Source organism: Taudactylus pleione, unplaced genomic scaffold (genome assembly GCF_031769625.1).
Source record: "Taudactylus pleione unplaced genomic scaffold, aTauple2 ptg000015l, whole genome shotgun sequence".
Classification (NCBI taxonomy): domain Eukaryota; kingdom Metazoa; phylum Chordata; class Amphibia; order Anura; family Myobatrachidae; genus Taudactylus; species Taudactylus pleione.
Genome location: NW_028284417.1, coordinates 14459888 through 14479743, shown reverse-complemented (window position 1 = coordinate 14479743; position 19856 = coordinate 14459888).

The window sequence follows — 19856 nt, the reverse complement described above, 5'->3', positions numbered from 1 at the left end:
TAATTATATATATATATATATGAGTACTAGATGTGTATCTAATCTGTCATAAAGACATTTTTACACTTTACACTATCTTTACGCTAGCTGCTCTCTAAGTCCTCCGTTTATCAACAATATTAAACACCAGTGCAATTATTTGTTTAGTTACACTGTGTTACAAACAAAACATTTACTGGTATTTAACAATACTTACCACCCCCCCCACCCCCCCGGCGAGGTCCTCTGCTGGACTGCCAATGACAGTATCCGACTTTAGGCGCATTTGCGATGGTCCTTCTGCGCATGTGCATAACATGGGAACCCGACAGTGCCTCTAAGGCTTTGCTGAAGCCGGAAAGTCACCGTTGGGTCTCCTATTTCAGCAACGGGACCCAGTATCATTCTCGCCACCTAAAAGATGGCGTGAGTGATGCTTGACAAACAGAGGAAAGCTTAGATTACCGCTGTTTGTTAAATCCAAAACCTGGCCTAATCCATTTAGCGAGAGGTAAAGGGGTTATACATCATAGATAATTGGGGGCCTAAGTATATCATGACAACATATATTTAAAGAGCAAGATCAATGTCTTTATGATAGATTAGATACACCTCCAGTGCTACCAAAATAATTATAATTGTAGGTTTTAATTAATAGAAACTCTTTATTGTTTGCTGTATGGTTTTTATTTTTTTTGTTCGTCTAAGCTTATTCCTGAAAAAACACAGCAGTACAGATTGTGTAATGGTTAGCATTATGCCTCACAGCACTGAGCAGTGGCGGAACTCCCAGAGGCAGTTATCAGGGGGCACCAGGGGCACACAGATCAATCCATCTATTATTGCTGCCAGCGGTTATAGATGGATCTATTTGTGGGGTCTGTGGAGCCGTTGTCTCCTCTTCAAGCATGCATGCAATAAAGTTTTTTTAACTTTATTGAACCAACCGCCGGCAGTGCCTTCAGATTTACATTGCAGCAGTCAGAGGAGCAGGAAGACACGGCAAAAAGACCCAGGAGAAGGTAAGTGGAGCCTGAGGCATATGATAGCTGGCTGGAGAGACACTGGGGGCTGGCTAGATCTGGAGACATGGTGGGAGACTAGGGCAAGCCAGAGCCTGTGGGGGAGGGAGGCACCACCATGTTTTTTGCCTCTGGGCACCTAGCATGAACATATGTCACTGCTGCTGACTCCTGTGCTTTCAAATTGAATGACGGTCTGTCACAGGCAGTGGGCAGCTCTTCACTACTGGCACGGCACCGCTGCTCTTGTTCCCCCTGGCCTGGTCACCCTCTTCAACCCCTTTCCTCTCCTCCCCATCTGACCTGCTGACTGCTGTGCTGTCAGACTGAATGACAATCACAGGCAGCAGCAGGCTGAGCTTGCAATGAGCGGCTTTTCACTACCAGCACCGCTCTTGTTCCCCTTCTCCTCTCCCCTCTCCCCCTCACCTGACCTGGCTGTCAAACTATATGAGGGCACTTTAGTCTTCAGTGCATTGTGCATAAGGGGTACTGGGTAAGGCATTGTGTATATATGGCTCCTTTCTTGTGAGACCACTCCCCTTTTTGTGGCTGTCCCTTTGTAACAGATGGGAGGGAGGGCGCAAATTTATAGTTTGCAGGGGGGAGCCTAACTCCCTAACACCGGCCCTGGTCAGAGGCAGAGCACAGAGGTCGAGTTGGGGTGTATCTAACAATTATGTCAGAGATATATGATGAGGAAGCATTGGTGTGACTTGGGTTTTTGTTACTTGATACAATCAAGTATAGAGCGCGAGCTGCATAGAAATGGTAGTGGAGTCCAAATTAATGAATGACAGAGATGAGGTAGAGAGCAGACATAAATAACATAGCATCACTCTATTTTCACCAGGAATTGGGGTAGGAGGGCAATTGCTACTATATCACTATGTACTATTCAGCTATTTTATATGCTTTAGATGAAAAAAAAAACTCTATCCAGAAAAATCTGCTCCCACTATTCTATTTCCTCCTCAGTCTCATCTTTCAATCTGTTTTGCAGTATCTACTGTATATAAACCACATATTATACCATATCTATACTAACTGATGTCTGTTTTCTTCCTCTACTCTTTCACATTTTTAGTTCCAATGAACAGTTCATTATCCTACTGTAGATGTTAAAGATAAATCTGTATGAATGTGTATCTGTGCCAATCATCGCCTCAGTTGAACAACATTATGGAAAATTTCTTGCACTTTTTTGGCAGCAACTGAAGATAAAGAGAATTGCTTGCGCTGTATAGTACTGTATATAAACATGAAATGAAGGCATTGCAGTGTAACAAGGCATCTCAATACTCCAGGAGGGTCTGGTTCAAGGCAACCCGGACTATACTTGGGAGCTTTTCTAATATACCCCGTGTCGGACTGGCCTACTGGGGTCATGGTGTACCGAGTTGGCTCCACTACAATTAAGAGATGGAGGGGAGATGCCAAACCTTCTAAAGAGGATAGTAGGATAAGTTGTCCATAGAAAAGAACCAGCATCTAGCTATCATTGTATAAATTATATGAATCAGCATGTTCAGTCTCAAAATCTAGCTGCATGTGAGTCGCACAAATTAGACAAGATCTGGCCATTCAAAACTTGGGGCTAGACTAGAGGATGAATCCATTTTGACATCACTGGCCCTGATGCTCTCTGGCCTTAACCTATTTACTGGCCCTTATCATTGTCTCCATAGAGCTCAATAGAAATAGTGGAATTAGATAATTTATCAAGCTGCAAAAAACAAAGCTCTTCACTGCAAGCTAATACCATCTCAGGACTGTAAGTAGGTAAGTTCTAGATAGGCTGAAGAGGCCTTGCTTGATCCCCGCCGGGTCAATTAACTATGCATATACAGTAAGTGGGCATTAGCCACATAACACTTTCACTGGGCTGGGGTAAATTTACACTGAAAACTTACAGTGGTACAGCATTCTGTATCCTTGTGATAGAAAAATAATGTTAATTACTGCAGCTCTATGGCTGGTTATAATATAAAGACTTGTGTAATACGGTATGTAATGTTATACTCTTGTGAAACCTGCATATGAAACAAATAGACATATAGGGCGGGATGTAATAGAGATCGAGTCTGCCGGAGGTGCAGGATGTAGACTGTTCTCGATCGTGTTTTTTAAGTTGCAGTCATTTACAAGGCAAAGCCGAACTGCCGAACTGGCACTGCCTTGTAAACGACTGCAACTTTAAAAAAACGATCGAGATCAGTCTGCATCCTGCACCTCCGGCAGACTCGATCTCTATTACATCCCACCCATAAGATCAGATAATAGAGTGTTTTTTTCACAGAATTGCATTATACAGAGAAGGGAGCTATACAAATATATATTTATCATTAGTGCAGTAGTGTTACAGAGACCATCGTGCATTCAGGGGAGGTGTGTGTTTGGAAGTGGCTTGCTATTTTGCTCACAGGGATATTGCAAAGGAGCTAATAGCTCCTCCTCAGATCTATGGGTACTAAGGAACACCCAGAGAAGGGCACCCAACCATAAACTACTTTGAGTGGTCACTTAGCATAGAGAGATGTTTGTCTCAATATGGCAAACCCTTTATGGAGGGATTGAGCCTCATGCAAGCTATTGGGGATCATTTATGAACAAGATACGCATACAGTCAGCCAAATATCAATATGTATGGCAAAACTTTTTTTTTTTTATGTGCAATATCAATCTCTACTCAGAATGGAGGAATTGAAAAAACATTTGTTATGGAATGTGAGCAGGGCCAGATTATAGGGGGGGTGGAAGGGACACACATAGGGGGGCCCCCACACGGAAGGACAGAACAGCATATCACTGCCTGGTTATCCTCAGCAGGTCAGCTGTTCCATATACAGTGGCCACCGCGGTGCTCACTGTCCTGCTGTCTCACGAGATGATGACATCTCTTGAGGCTGTATGTTTCTCAGAGGCTGTCATGGTACTGGCCAACTCTCCCTGATTGTCATTGAGACTCCCTGAAATAGAAGCAATCCCCTGACTCCCTGAGTATATATATATATATATATATATATTAGGGGTGAGCGGGTTCGGATTTCTGAAATCCAAACCACCCCGAGCCCCCCCGATCCGAGGCCGATCCGAGTCAGGCTCGACTTTTCCCGCTTGACTCGGATCTGAAATCGAGGCAAAACGTCATCATCCCGCCTTCCGGGTCTCGTGGGTTTTGGATTCTATATAAGGTACCCGCGTCGGCGCCATTTTCTCACTCGGCTGTGGACAGTGAAGAGGGAGGGTGGGAGTTAGGGCTCGCTGGGCTGTGTAGTGTAGTGCAGTGTAGTGTTGTGCTGTGCTGCGCTGTGCTGCTGTTGTCCATAGGGGCTGTGTCCACTCCTCCAAAGTCCATAGGGGCTGGCTGTGTTGTGCCGTGCTGCTGTAGTCCATAGGGGCTGTGTCCACTCCTCCAAAGTCCATAGGGGCTGGCTGTGTTGTGCTGTGCTGCTGTTGTCCATAGGGGCTGTGTCCACTCCTCCAAAGTCCATAGGGGCTGGCTGGACTGTGTTGTGCAGTCAGTTGTCCATAGGGGCTGTGTCCACTGCAAAGTTCTGTGCAGTGTCCCAGTCCTAAAGGGGTGCTGTAGTGTTGTCCAGGGGGTGCTCTGTCCATCAGGGGTGCTCCCCCCAAGTGCAAAAAAATAAATATTTTTTCTGTGTTTGTGAATTGTGTGCGCAGTAGCCGCATGTGCATCAACAAAGTAGCGCCAAGCATGCGCCTGTGTCATAAGTAAAGGGCCGGCTGGTTTGATCGTTAATGGGTACTGTAAATCCCAAAGTGCACTCCAAACCAAATAAAAAAATATTTTCTGTGTTTTTGAATTGCGTGCACTGTGGCTGCACGTGCATCAACAAAGGAGCAGCGCCAAGCATGCGCCTGTGTCCCATAAGTAAAGGGCCAGCTGGCATGTCCATTAAAGGGTGCTGTAGCCCCCAAAGTGCACTCCAAAAAAAATAAAAAAATATATTTTTTTGTGTTTGTGAATTGTGTGCGCAGTAGCCGCACGTGCATCAACAAAGTCGCGCCAAGCATGCGCCTGTGTCATAATTAAAGGGCCGGCTGGCTTGACCGTTAAAGGGTGCTGTAACCCCCAAAGTGCACTCCAAAGCAAATAAAAAAATATTTTCTGTGTTTGTGAATTGTGTGCACTGTGGCTGCACGTGCATCAACAAAGTAGCAGCACCAAGCGTGCGGCTGTGTCCCATAAGTAAAGGTATATTTGAGAAAGAAGAAAAAGGACTCTTTATGGGGGCACACAATAGGTACCGAGATATGGCTGATATAGCTTGCTAAAAATTAACCTTTAATAAATATATTTAAAAGAGCAATAATCAAAATTTAGGACAAACTGATATACATACAACAAAAAACATATAATTGACTGGAGACTGTTGTCTCTCAGTATGGACAAACAAATATACATACAACAAGAAAACTCTATAATATGCTGGAGACTATTGTCTCACAGTACAAAGAAATCTGTAAGGATACATTCCTTCTGGATGTTAAAAAAGCCAGGCGAGATAATAAAGTCAGTCAATTGAATAAATAATATGCTGAACCAGCAATATAATGTAACTCCAGTTACACACAGGCCAGGCATGAAAAATGATAAATACAATTCATCTGTATCGCAATATCAATGCCTGCATGCACTCTGATAATTAGCCACAAAAAGATAATGAGATAATACCAATATTATTCATATAGCCTAACCATCAGTATATAAGCGATCAGCCAGCAAGTCAATGAATGATTCATGTAACACATAAATCATACTTAGTGCCTGATAACATATTAGCTCTTAACATATAACATATGCTGAGTTGTACATAAGGAACACATGTATGACATTGGATAGTCTCTAATATATTTACATTGACTGCAGTCAGATGTCAAAATAATAGGCTGATAGGATTCGTGGCCGTCTGCCCTGATGCGCCAGGCAGTGCAGGGGGTATGCGCCTCTTACCTGATCAGCGAGCATCAGTAGGTATGGTCAGTGGTAATTTCACTAGCACGAGTGCATGCCGCTGTGCCTGGGGTAGACGCCGGCGTCACGTGTGCGCACCACGTGACCCGGAAGTAAGACGCGCGTTTCGCCGTTGTCAGGCTTGCTCACAGTCTCCACCCTAGTTTCTCAATCCCAATACAGCATACTAATAGTTGAGATCAACCAATCATATTTCCCTGCATTGACTGGCAGATTAAAGAGCCAATACCTACATGTACTCCATCGACCAATGAATATGGAGTAAGAATATAATAGACATTTGTATTAACAAATAGGAAGGCTCAAAAAACGGCAATGCATAGAATAAATACGATTTTTAATTATATACCACAGTAAACTTCTATAAGGGATGATGCTATTGAGAAAAGGGTGATTAAAAATATACAAAATATAGAAATTGCTCGTGAACACGATTATAAATAATGAAATGTATATCAGTGTTGTGAGTAAAGTTCAATACTGCTTTATTTAACCCTATAGATACCTGATATTATTCACAAATATGATGAAATCGTGTAAGTTGAAAAAGTTTTTTCATAATACAAAAATATACACAATATAGAAATTGTTCGTGAACACGATTACAAATAATAAAAATGTATATCAGTGTTGTGTGTAGAGTTCAAAACTACTTCATTTAACCCTGTAAATACCTGATATTATTCACAAATATGATGAGATCGTGTAAGTTGAAAAAGTTTTTATTGGATCGGTAGAGTGTCATCATAATACAAAAGAGAGAGTGATTCGAACAAGGTAAGTAATATCCTGTCATAATGCTACAAAGAGCAGCTTCTGCACATCATTATATAATATAGTGAATGATGCGTGAGCGTACTCATAAGAGCATACAGGAATTCGAGTCAGGAAATATGGCATCTACTGTTGCATTGTATCAGCTGAGGGGTACCTGATGAAAAACATTGCAGGCGCCTCTCCTGAAAATCTACAATGAGAGTACCATGATTAAAAAGGTAGATAAAATAGTTAACACAGTAAAAGATAGAATTGAAATGAAGAAAAAATACATCAGTATAATGTTATCAGAGACCCATGCAATAACTGATCATTTCTCTTATGGAATTGATGATTAGAGAGCAATGGGGACCTGTATACTGGTATGAAGAAAGAAAGTACATATTGCACACATGGCAGCCGTGTTGGACACTAAACTTTGTTACATGGGCATTGCAAAGTAAGTGAAACCATAAATACAGGTCGCCATGCTACATATTTGGAAAAATTGTGACAAAGGTGATAAGTGAAAAAACAATAAAGGTAAAAAAATTTAATTAAAACTAAAAGTGTAAAACAGTGAGAAATAAATAAACTGTAATTAATATTGTGATAATTAATTAATATGATTGTGTTAGTGTAAGATCAATCCGCTAATTCTAAATTGGTTTGACTGTAATTAAAGTGACTGTGACTGATTGGTGATATATAAGAATAAATTAAGTGTAAGTGTGACTAAAGTTAGTGATCATCTGTAAAAAATTGAATTAAAATTATCCGTTATGTAAAAAACTGACATTTATAATAATCTTTTACTTCTTATTTTTTATTTTATATAAAGGGATTAATAGAAATTATTTTTCAGGTAGATAGGAAAACACCAAAATTTATGTATTCATTCATCCCGGTAGGAGCAACTGCTCCTAGTCTAAATGTCCATTCACTTTCTTTCCTAAGCAGAGCATTGGTGATATCTCCTCCACGTATGCCTAGTTTAATTTTTTCTAGTCCACAGACTTTCAGATCTTGATGGGATTTATTATGACAGTAATAGAAATGTCGAGCTACTGTGGTAATTTGCTTCATCCTTTGTAAATCTCTGGCTGCATTGCGTATTGTACCGATGTGTTCTAATATACGTTGTTTTAAGGGCCGAATGGTCATACCTACATATTTCTTATCACATGGGCACATAATGCAGTATATAACTCCTTCAGTCTTACAATTTATATAGTCATGAATTCTCACATCATTGTTGAATCTGTCTTTAATCCTGTCAGTTTTTAAAATATGACTGCATATTTTGCATGTACCACAGGCAAAAGTGCCTGATGCAATGGAGTTTTTAGGTGTGGACCTCAGAAAATGACTATGGACCAACTGGTCCCTGAGGTTTTTAGATCGTTTCCACCCCATAGCAACTCTTTCTTCCAAAACTTCTGCTAGATCTGTGTCAGCTAGTAGAATAGGCCAATATTTTTGAATTGCCCCTTGAAGTTCTTTCCACTCTCTGCAAAAATTGGCAATGAATCTTATTTTGCCAATCTTGTCCTTTTTCGTCTTATCCTTAAAAATTAAATCCTGTCTTTTGGTATATTGTATACCCCTTTGGGCTTTCTTGATAGCTGTATTGCTATAACCTCTTTCACAAAGTCTTTGTGACAGATCTAGGCTTTGTTGCTTGTAATGAGTATCATCAGAGCAATTCCTGCGTAATCGCAGAAATTCCCCTTTTGGTATGTTGTCCACCGTTGGTGGATAATGTGAACTCGTCTGATGGAGAAGACTGTTGGTGGCGGTTGTTTTTCGATATAAATCAGTAGCAATCTTACCTTCATCATTCACATATATCAACAAGTCTAAGAAGGGTATTTTTTCTTGGCTGATATCATGTGTGAGGGTGATGTTAAGAGCATTGCTGTTCAGAGTTTCAATGAACAGCAATAACAAATCAACATCACCCTCCCAGATCATTAATATATCGTCAATATATCTGATCCATGTGATAATATGAGATGAGAGATTGTCATTATCTTCATGAAAAACAGATTCCTTCTCCCACCACCCTAAAAAAATGTTGGCATACGTAGGGGCACACGCAGCCCCCATCGCAGTTCCTCTCATCTGTAAATACAGTTTATCATTGAACGTAAAAAGGTTATGATATAGCACAAATCTCAACAGGTCCAAAAGGAACTTATGAAAATCATTAGAGCCTTCCATTGACATAAAATATTGTACCGCCTTAATACCAATATCATGAGATATGCTGGTGTAAAGGGCTTCAACATCCAATGTCACCAAATATTGATTTTTCTCAAGTTTAATATCATTCACTTTACGTAATATGTCAGTCGTATCCTGGACATAAGAAGACAAACTTGTCACATAATGTCTTAGATGTAAATCTAAGAAAGTACTAGCCCGTTCGGTCAGGCTGCCCTTTCCTGATACGATCGGTCTCCCTGGTGGAATATCAGAGTTTTTGTGTACTTTTGGTAACATGTAGTATGTTGGTATCTTGGGATACTTGACTTGGAGAAATGCATGTTCCTGTGCCGAGATGATTTGATCCCTCAAGGCTCTGTCAATGATGTTATCATACAGAGTTTTATAATTCTCTATGGGATTAAATCTCATTTCTTGATAACAGTCTGATACATCAAGTTGCCTGTTGGCCTCCCTTATATACATATCTCATGGCCAGATTACGACATTACCTCCTTTATCGGATGGTTTAATCAAAATGTCTTGCCACTCTCCAATTTCCTTCAATGCATGTTTCTCATTGAAGGTCAGATTGGTTGGGAATCTGGGTCTATTTTTGGTTTTCAGATATATGTTATCAAACTCTTTTGATACTAACTTTGTGAAGATTTTGACTTCAGGGCATAGATTATCATGTGGAAAGAAAGAAGATTTGTTCTTAACCAAGGGTCTTTTAATTTGATCCCAATTTGTCTGTCCAGTATTTCCGGATTCATCCTGAAGATCTTGCAGAGCTGCTATAGCTTCCATTTCTATTTCCGTTAAGATGGATGAATTTGCTGATGCAGTATCAGGAATATCCATTCTTGCTATACTTGAGTGCTGATTTGATGATGATAATGATTCTTCATTAAATGAAGTTTCTTTGTTGGCAAACATTTTACTCAATAACAATTTCCTACTAAAAAGTCGAAGATCTTTCTCCCAATCGAATCGATTGAATTTACAAGTTGGAGAAAAAGATAATCCTTTGCTTAGTACTGTTTTTTGTGCATCAGTAAGAACATGGGTAGAAAGATTGATGATCTTAAGTTTAGAACTCGATGTTGGAGCTTTTGATGTAAAAAGGGATGAAGTTAAATTCAATACCTCTGAGTTCTCCTTGTGGAGTATCTCGTGGGTGATGGTGACTCCCACTGCTGTCGATTTCTTACGCTTTTTGCAGCTCCTTCTCATCTTCCTCTGGGTTGTCTTTGTCTTCCCCTTGCTCCACGAGGGTCCCCTAAAAAATTGGGGTTGGTTTCAGTAACAGATGCACCCCTATAATTAGTTGGATTAATATTGAAATCAGGATAATCCGGAGTATCCTCAGTTCCAGACGATTCTGCCTCAGATGAAGTATAGGATCCTTGATTGGTAGGAGATACTCTCCTAAACTGAGTTTTATGCCATTTGAATATTTTCCCAGATGCAAAGTCCCTTTTATCTCGTGCAAATTTATTCTTTTTGCGTTCTATAAAAGTTTGCTCATATATTGTTAGGTCCTGTTTAGTTTTATCAAAAGTATTTTGAAAATGTGTATCATTTTCCCATTGTTCTAAGTTTTTACCTAGATGTTCTATTTCCCTTTCACACTCTTCCAAAATCAAATGGTTATGTTTAACTAAAATCTGCATTAATTCCTGTGAGCATTTGTGAAGACAAGTTTCCCACTCTTTTTTCAGATTATCACTTGCTAATTGAAAGGCAGGAAAAACTTTAGGTCTTAGTCCCCTTGGGGAAATTTTATGTTTGAGATAGTTGTCAAGTGTAGTAATGTCCCAGGAAACCCTAACTTGTTTTTGAAGAGCATATTTTAATTTTGAATAATCATCCTCCCAATTTTTGTGAGGTGCTATCTGTGCAATATCACTTGGAAAAATATCATCTAAATTTTCATTATTTTTACGTCTCGCTGAAAGTTCTTTTTGCAAATTGAAACTCATTATCAAGAAGGTATTAATACAGGGTGTTACTAATCAAAATAGAAAATTGTTGCTCCTATTTTTTCTATGGCCCAATCTTTTCGTGCAGGTTATCCAAGAATGACTGAATCAGTCTTAATTACATATACAAACACAGAGTTTGGAAACCGCACTGAAAGGAATGGCTATGATGTTATTAACTATAATATATCTCCAAAATGACCTATTTTGGAGATATATTATAGTTAATAACATCATAGCCATTCCTTTCAGTGCGGTTTCCAAACTCTGTGTTTGTCCCATAAGTAAAGGGCCAGCTGGCTTGTCCGTTAAAGGGTGGTGTAACCCTCAAAGTGGCTCTAGTTGCACCTGCATCCTCAAAGCAGCAGCGCCAAGCGTGCGTCTGTCTGTTAAAGGGTGGTGTAACCCCCAAAGTGCACTCCAACAAAAATAAAACATTTTCTTCTGTGTTTGTGAATTGTCTGCACTGTACGTGCATCCTCAAAGCAGCAGCGCCAAGCGTGCGTCTGTCTGTTAAAGGGTGGTGTAACCCCCAAAGTGCACTCCAACAAAAATAAAACATTTTCTTCTGTGTTTGTGAATTGTCTGCACTGTACGTGCATCCTCAAAGCAGCAGCGCCAAGCGTGTGTCTGTCTGTTAAAGGGTGGTGTAACCCCCAAAGTGCACTCCAACAAAAATAAAACATTTTCTTCTGTGTTTGAGAACTGTGCATTCTAAGAAGATATCACAAATCCCCAAGGAGAGTCCAAGTGTGGTGGCAGTTTGTGATGCCTGACCTTCCCAGCACTGGACGGGAAGAGGTGGCTCTTTCCACCATTTGCATGCCCCCTGCAAGTGCTGAAAGGAGCACCCACAGTCCACTTGCTGATATGCAAATTGAAGATGTCACTGTTGAAGTACAACAGGATGAGGATACTGGTGTAGCTGGCGCTGAGCAGGAAGTTGGCGAGGAGGATTCTGATGGTGATGTGGTTTGTTTAAATCAGGCTTCGGGGGAGACAGTTGTTGTCCGTGGGATGAAAAAGCCCATCACGGTCATGTCAGGGCAGAAGACCAAACATTCCACCTCTTTGGTCTGGCAATATTTCTATTCAAATCCGGACAACAACTGTCTTGCCATATGTACCATATGTAAAGGTGAAATAAGTAGGGGTAGGGATGTTAACCACCTAGGAACATCCTCCCTTATACGGCAGCTGCAGCACATTCATAAAAAGTTACTGTCAAGTTCAGAAACTTTGGCTAAGACCGTAAGCAGTCCAGGGACACCTAAATCCCTTTGTCCTGTTGTATCCAAGCGCCTGCAAACCACACTGTCAACTCCCTCCTCGTCAATTTCCTCCTTAGTCAGGATCGGAAGTAGTCCTGCAGGCCATGTCACTGGCATGACTGACTCTCCTATCCGGGATTCCTCCAGTGGATCCTGCATTGCTACGCCTACTGCTGCTGCTGTTGCTGCTTCTGGGAGTCGTTCATCATCCCAGAGAGGAAGTAGGAACACCACTACTTTTACAAACAATTGACCCTCCAACAGTCCTTAGCGAGGAGGATGAAGTACGACAGCAGTCATCCTGAAGCAAAACGTATAACTGAGGCCTTGACTGCTATGTTGGTGTTAGACGTGCGTCCGGTATCCGCCATTAGTGGAGTGGGATTTAGACAATTGATGGAGGTAGTGTGTCCCCGGTTCCAAATCCCGTCTAGATTCCACTTCACTAGTTAGGCGATACCGAGACTGTACAGAAACATCAGAAAAAGTGTCCTCAGTGTCCTGAATAATGCGGTTGTACCCAATGTCCACTTAACCACGGACATGTGGACAAGTGGAACAGGGCAAACTAAGGACTATATGATTGTGACTGCCCACTGGGCAGATGTATCACCTTACGCAGCAACAACAGCAGCATCACCAGGAGCAGCATCTCAGAAACGCCAGCTCGATCCAAGGCAGGCTACGCTGTGTATCACCGGTTTCAGTAAGAGGCACACTGCCGACAACCTCTTAGAGAAACTGAGGGAAATCATCGCCCAGTGGCTTACCCCACTTAGACTCTCCTGGGAATTTGTGATATCTGACAATGCCACGAATATTGTGCGGGCACTACATCTGGGAAATTCCAGCACGTCCCATGTTTTGCTCACACAATAAACTTGGTGGTGCAGAATTTTCTGAAAAGCGACAGGGGCGTGCAGGAGACGCTTTGGGTGGCCTGAAAAATTTCTGGCCACTTTCGCCATTCAGCAACTGCGTGCCGAAGACTGGAGTGTCAGCAAACACTCTTGAACCTGCCCCACCATCACCTGAAGCAAGAGGTTGTGACGCGGTGGAACTCAACCCTCTATATGCTTCAGAGGATGGAGGAGCATCAAAAGGCCATTCAAGCCTATACATCCACCTATGACATAGGCAAAGGAGGGGTATGCATCTGACTCAAGCGCAGTGGAGAATGATTTCCGTGTTGTGCAGGGTTCTCCAGCCCTTCGAACTTGCCACACGTGAAGTCAGTTCAGACACTGCCAGCTTGAGTCAGGTCATTCCCCTCATCAGGCTTTTGCAGAAGCATCTGGAGAAAGTGAAGGAGGAGCTAAGACGGAGCGATTACGCTCGGCATGTGGGACTTGTGGATGAAGCCCTTCATTCGCTTTGCAAGGATTCCAGGGTGGTCAATCTGTTGAAATCAGACCACTACATTTTGGCCACCGTGCTCGATCCTAGGTTTAAAGCCTATGTGGTGTCTCTCTTTCCGGCCAACACAAGCCTGCAGAGGTGCAAAGACCTGCTGGTGAAAACACTGTCAGCTGAAGCGGAACGTGACACGTCAACAGCTCTTTCTTCATTTTCTCCCGCAACTGGGGCTGCCAGGAAAAAACTTAGATATCATAAGCAACCCGCTGGCAGTGATGCAGGGCAAGCAGGACCAAGTTTGGACATCTGGTCCGGACTGAAGGACCTGGCAACAATTTCTGACATGTCTACTGTCACTGCATATGATACTGTCACCATTGACAGAATGGTGGAGGATTACATCGGTGACAGCAACCAAGTAGGCATGCCAGACAGTCCGTACCTGTAATGGCAGGAAAAAAAGGCAATTTGGAGGCCCCTGTACAAACTGGCTCTATTTTACCTGAGTTGCCCCCCCTCCAGTGTGTACTCCGAAAGAGTGTTTAGTGCAGCCGGGAACCTTGTCAGCGAAAGGCGTAGGAGGTTGCTTCCACAAAATGTGGAGAAGATGATGTTCATAAAAATGAATTATCAACTCTTCCAGGGAGACCAGCCTCCAGAACGTACAGAGGGACCTGTGGTGGTGGATTCCAGTGGGGACGAATTAATACTCTGTGAGGATGAGGATGTACACAACACTGAAGAGGGTGAGGAATTGGTGAATGAGGAGGATGAGGACGACATCTTGCCTCCGTAGAGCCAGTTTGTGCAGGGACAGATTAATTGCCAGCTTGTTTTGTGGGGGCCCAAACGAACCAATCATTTCAGCCACAGTCGTGTCTCAGACCCTGGCGCTGAAATGATTACTTTGTTAACGTGTGCATGTCCTGTTTATAGTACAACATAAGGGTGGGTGGGAGGGCCCAAGGACAATTCCATCTTGCACCTCTTTTTTTTCTTTGCATTATGTACTGTTTGGGGTTTAGTTTTTCAAACTGTCATCCTGTCTGCCACTGCAGTGTCACTCCTAGATGGGCCACGTGTTTGTGCCGCCCACTCGTGTCGCTTAGCATAGTCATCCAGCTACCTCGGTGCAACCTTTTGGACATAAAAACACTATTGTGAGGTGTGAGATGATCAGAATAGACTGAAAATGAGTGGAAATTAAGGTTATTGAGGTTAATAGCAGAGTAGCAGAAAAATCCAACAAATTCTGTGATTTTAGCTGTTTTTATGCTTTTTAAAAAAAAAAAAAAAATACAGATCCAAAACACAAAACCCAGAACCCAAAACACGGAAGGGTGGTTTTGGCGAAACCAATCCAGATCCAAAACACAAAGAAAGATCCAGATCCAAAACCAAAACACAAAACACGAAAAGTGGCCGGTGCACACCCCTAATATATATACACAATATCCCAGAGGGGTCCACACTCACGGACTCATATATAATATGCTGGGGTGACAACCCACGAGAGGAACACATTTTTGTGATCCTCTGGAATTCAGAAAAATCAGCCACAGGGGTGCACTCACCAGTTTTCCCAAAAACTTTGAATCCATCTTCATTACATAGGTTTCCAGCCGTGGGGGGGGGGGTTTAGGTTTAAGACACCCGGGGGGGACTTAGGGTTAGGCACCCCCCCCTGGGTCTTAGGGTTAGGCACTTGGAGGGGGGAGGTTAGGCTTAGGCACTTGGGGGAGAGGTTAGGGTTAGGCATCCCTAAGGAGGGTTAGGGGGTTAGAATAGAATAGTTTATACTTACCTTTAGATGATCGGGATTTCCAGCGCTGTCGGTGTTCCGCTGCCGGGCTCTGCTGTTTTGTCGGGCTGCCGCAGCCAGGATTCAAGCTGCCGGTCATGCGGCAGCCGGCATTCCATACCGAATGCATTTTCAACATAGCAGATTAATAAGAACACATATGGAATTATGTTGTAAACAAAAAAGTGTTACACAAATCAAAATATGTTTTATATTTTAGATTCCTCAAAGTATGCCCCTTTTGCTTGGATGACAGCTTTGCACACTCTTGGCATTCTCTCAATCAGCTTCATGAGGTAGTCTCCTGGAATGATTTTCCAACAGTCTTGAAGTAGTTCCTAGAGGTGCTGAGCATTTGTTGGCTGCTTTTCCTTCACTCTGAGGTCCAACTCATCCCAAACCAGCTCAATTGAGTTTAGGTCAGGTGATCGTAGAGGCCAGGTCATCTGACGCATCACTTTCCTTCTTGGTCAAGTAACCCTTACATAGCCTGGAGGTGTGTTTGAGGTCATTACAATCCAAAAGTAGTGGCAATAGTACCATGCACCCTAAAGCAGCCCGTGGTTGAGGGTAAAAGAAAGTGCCACTCACACTCCACCAGAAAGTAAAACCTCTGGAGGAGAGCCGCAAGATTTTATCTATGCTGGTTTGTCTACTTTATTCATAGAAGACCATCCCTAATGGTACGAGTCTGAATAAGAGGGGGGTTATTTTTACAAGATACAACAAAAAATTACATTCTGAATATACTAGACTACGGATTCTCTCTTATTTTTTATTGAGGTCTAGATTTATTAGAGCGCCTGAGGAGTATTGTTGGTAATATTTTTCTGTTTTGTTTGAGGTCATTGTCTTGTTGAAAAACAAATGATGGTCCCAGTAAGCGCAAACCAGATGGGATGGCATGGCGATGCAGAATGCTGTGGTAGCCATGCTGGTTAAGTGTGCCTTGAATTTTGAATAAATCACCAACAGTGTAGCAGCAAAGCACCGCCACACCATCACACCTCCTCCTCCATGCTTCACAGTGGGAACCACACATGCAGAAACCATCTGCTCACCTTCTCTGCGCCTCACAAAGACACGGCGATTGGAACCAAAAATCTCAAATTTGGACTCATCAGTCCAAAGTACAGATTTCCACTGGTCTAATGTCCATTTCTTGTGTTTCTTGGCCCAAACAATTCTCTTATTCTTGTTGTTCATCCTCAGTAGTGGCTGCTTCGCAGCAATATGACCATGAAGGCCTGATTCATGCAGTCTCCTCTGAACAGTTGATGTTGATATTTGTCTGCTAATTGAACTCTGTGAAGACTTTATGTGGTCTCTAATCTGAGGTGCTGTCAAGTAGCGGTTTCTGAGGCTGGTAACTCTAATGAGCTTATCCTCTGCAGCAGAGATAACCCTTGGTCTTCCTTTCCTGGGGCGGAAATATATATATATATATATATATATATATTTACATACAGGGCTTGAAGTGTGCCGGTATGCAACGGTATGGCATACCGGCACTTCAAGCAATAAACTTTTTTTTTCCTAGGTGGAAGGACAGAAGGTCAGTGACTGACACTGCCCACAGGCTGTCAGTCCCTGGAGAAGAACCCCTAAAGCCAGCCGGTGATCCAGACTTCAGCACGATTGTGCCTCCGAACCCTCACCCGCCTACGTGTGCTGGCCGGGTGTCTATGCTGAAAGTCTCTGCAGCATCCATTACATGCTGCAAAGACATTGTGCCTCTGCCGCCGCTGCCCATCCCCCACCTAATTCAGTGACAGCGGCTGGCTAAGTGTGCCACTGCTGGCAAAGTCCTAAATGTGTACCAGGAGCCGTACACAGCCCCCACCGAAGGTTTCTGCAGCATCATAGCTGCAGAGTCCAGCATTGCGCCTCCAAAGCCCCACCTGCATGTGTCCCAGGAGTCTGTCTGCTGCCCGCCCGTGCCGGGCAGAGCAGCCATCAGGTGGCTGCAGCACATAACACTGATCCCACTGCTTGTAGAACTGGAGTAGCATTCCCTGGAGCCCCCTCTTACAGCGGGGTGCCTTTATTCAGAATTTGAGTGTGGCCTGGCAATCTCAGCATACTGTTAGCTCCTCCTATTCCCTGCCCCCAACTCTGCTCCGCTCAGATTTTTCTTCTCTCTCCTGCAGTGCTTAGGTCTCCTCCATTCAGGGGTGGAACTAGCGGCGGTGCAGCTGGTGCATTGCACCGGGACCCGCTGTGGTGCAGGGGCCCATAGCCGCGCTGCACCCCCGCTAGTGTCCCCCGGGCCCCAAGTGTAGGGTTGACCACAGTGAGTAGCAGTCTGCACTACACAGTTTACAAACACAAAGCCGCCAGCGGTGGCTGTGTTTGTTATAGCAGCCAATGAGAGTCTGACAGACTCTCATTGGCTGCTGCGTCGTCCATGGAGGAAGCCGGCAGGAGCTCACTCCTGAGCTCCACCTTCCGGCTCCCCCCGCAGTGGGTGATCTAGTACAGAGCGAGAGCGGGCCCGGACTAGCGGACTGCGGTAGTCGTCGGCAGGAGCGGGCATCAGGTAAGTTGCGTTTTTGTGTGTGTGTGTGTAAGGGGGCACGGAGACTGGAACAGTATAGGGGGGGTGCTACTGGGGGGCACTGTATAGGGGGGGCACTACTGGGGGCAATGTATGGGGGGCGCTACTGGGAGCACTGTATGGGGATGGTGGCCACTACTGGGGGCACAGTATAAGGGGAGGCGCTACTAAGGGCACTGTATGGGGAGGGTGGCCGCTACTGGGGCACTGTATGGTGGGACTACTACTGGGGGCAGTGCATAGGGGGACTACTACTGGGGGCAATGCATAGGGGGGATTACTACTGGGGCACTGCATAGAGGGGACTACTGGGGGCAATGCATAGGGGGATTTTACTGGGGGCAATGCATAGGGGGAACTACTACTGGGGGCAATGCATAGGGGGCACTACTACTGGGGGCACTGCATAAGGGGGACCACTTGTGGGGGCACTGCATAGTGGGATCACTACTGGGGCACTGCTTAGGGGGACCACTACTGGGCACACTGCATAGGGGGGCCCAAAGCATATTCTTGCACCTGGGCCCAACACTCTCTAGTTCTGCCACTGCCTCCATTATTGCCCTGCTGTGCTGCCAGAGTAATGGTATGCATGCTGCCCCCTCCCCCCATAGGAGTGCCTCTGTTCAACCCCCTTCCGACTGACTCCCCCTCCAAAAGCCTGCCTCTGTTACCTCTCCAATGTTGTGTCTCTGACCCTCCCTCTACCCAAAGGTGCCTCAGCCACTCTCCCCAAGTGTGCCTCTTGCCACTTCCTCCCCTTGTGCACCTCTTACCCCACCTTACCTTCCCAATCTCTGACCCTAACCCCCCCCCCCCAGACACAGCTGATGGCTGCCAATTAGAATTAGTATGGACAAATGGAGGAAAGACCATGTACAACACCACAAACCTGAACATACAGATAGCAGGTAAGCACACTTTTTCATTGGACTTTTTGTCATTATTTAATATTTAGCATTTATTTTGTTATATTTTTCTATTTTATGTGTTTGTGTGTCTGATGGAATATGGAGAAGTCTGAGGGGGATGAGGGAAATGTGTTAGTACTGTGGGGCTGATTCAGAGGTGGTCACTGTATTAATATTTTTGCAGATGATTGGAGGACTACACATGTGCCTCCATACAGCAGAGACATTAGTCGCAGCTCCCCATAAGCCACAGCATGATTGACATGCTGCTGGCGTGTCGGCCCCATTTCCTGGATGTGCCAAAACGAGTGGCTCCGTCCTCGGATGCAGTTTCACTGGACCCAACAGCGTGATTTTGCTGGACATCCTGAGTAACCAGAGGGTAATATACACTAGAACAGAAAGAAATAGTATACCGGTGCACAAATCGGAAAAATTCCGAAAATAATATAAGAAATAACCTTTAATTGATATTCATTAAAAATATGTATATGTTCCCCTCCAAAAGTTTAAATAATGGCGCCATTATTTAAACTTTTGGAGGGGAACATATACATATTTTTAACGAATATCAATTAAAGGTTATTTTATTATATTATTTTCTGAATTTTTCCGACTTGTGCGCGGTATACTACTTCTTTCTGTTATAGTGTATAGATCAATCAGTAGTAGGTAGCACACACCATATAGAACTTTTTTGAACCCTGATCTTAGTTGTGGTTTCTGACATAACAATAGTTCTGCATGGTATTTTAGTCGGATTGGACAAGTGCAGTTTATCTGTTTGCTGTTCATAACCAGAGGGTTACTCAGATATCTGTTGGGCTGGTGATGTTCACGCAGTGGATCCATGTCTTCAGACGCAACCAATGGGTCTGAGAAGACAGGAATGGGTGTCTTTTTACAAAAGGCGCCATCTGCGGCATTAGCATCTCTCTCCTCTCATCTGTGCTCAATGCTGCTGCTTGGCTCATCTTCCTCTTTAAACGCTCTACATCTGCCTCCCCTCTC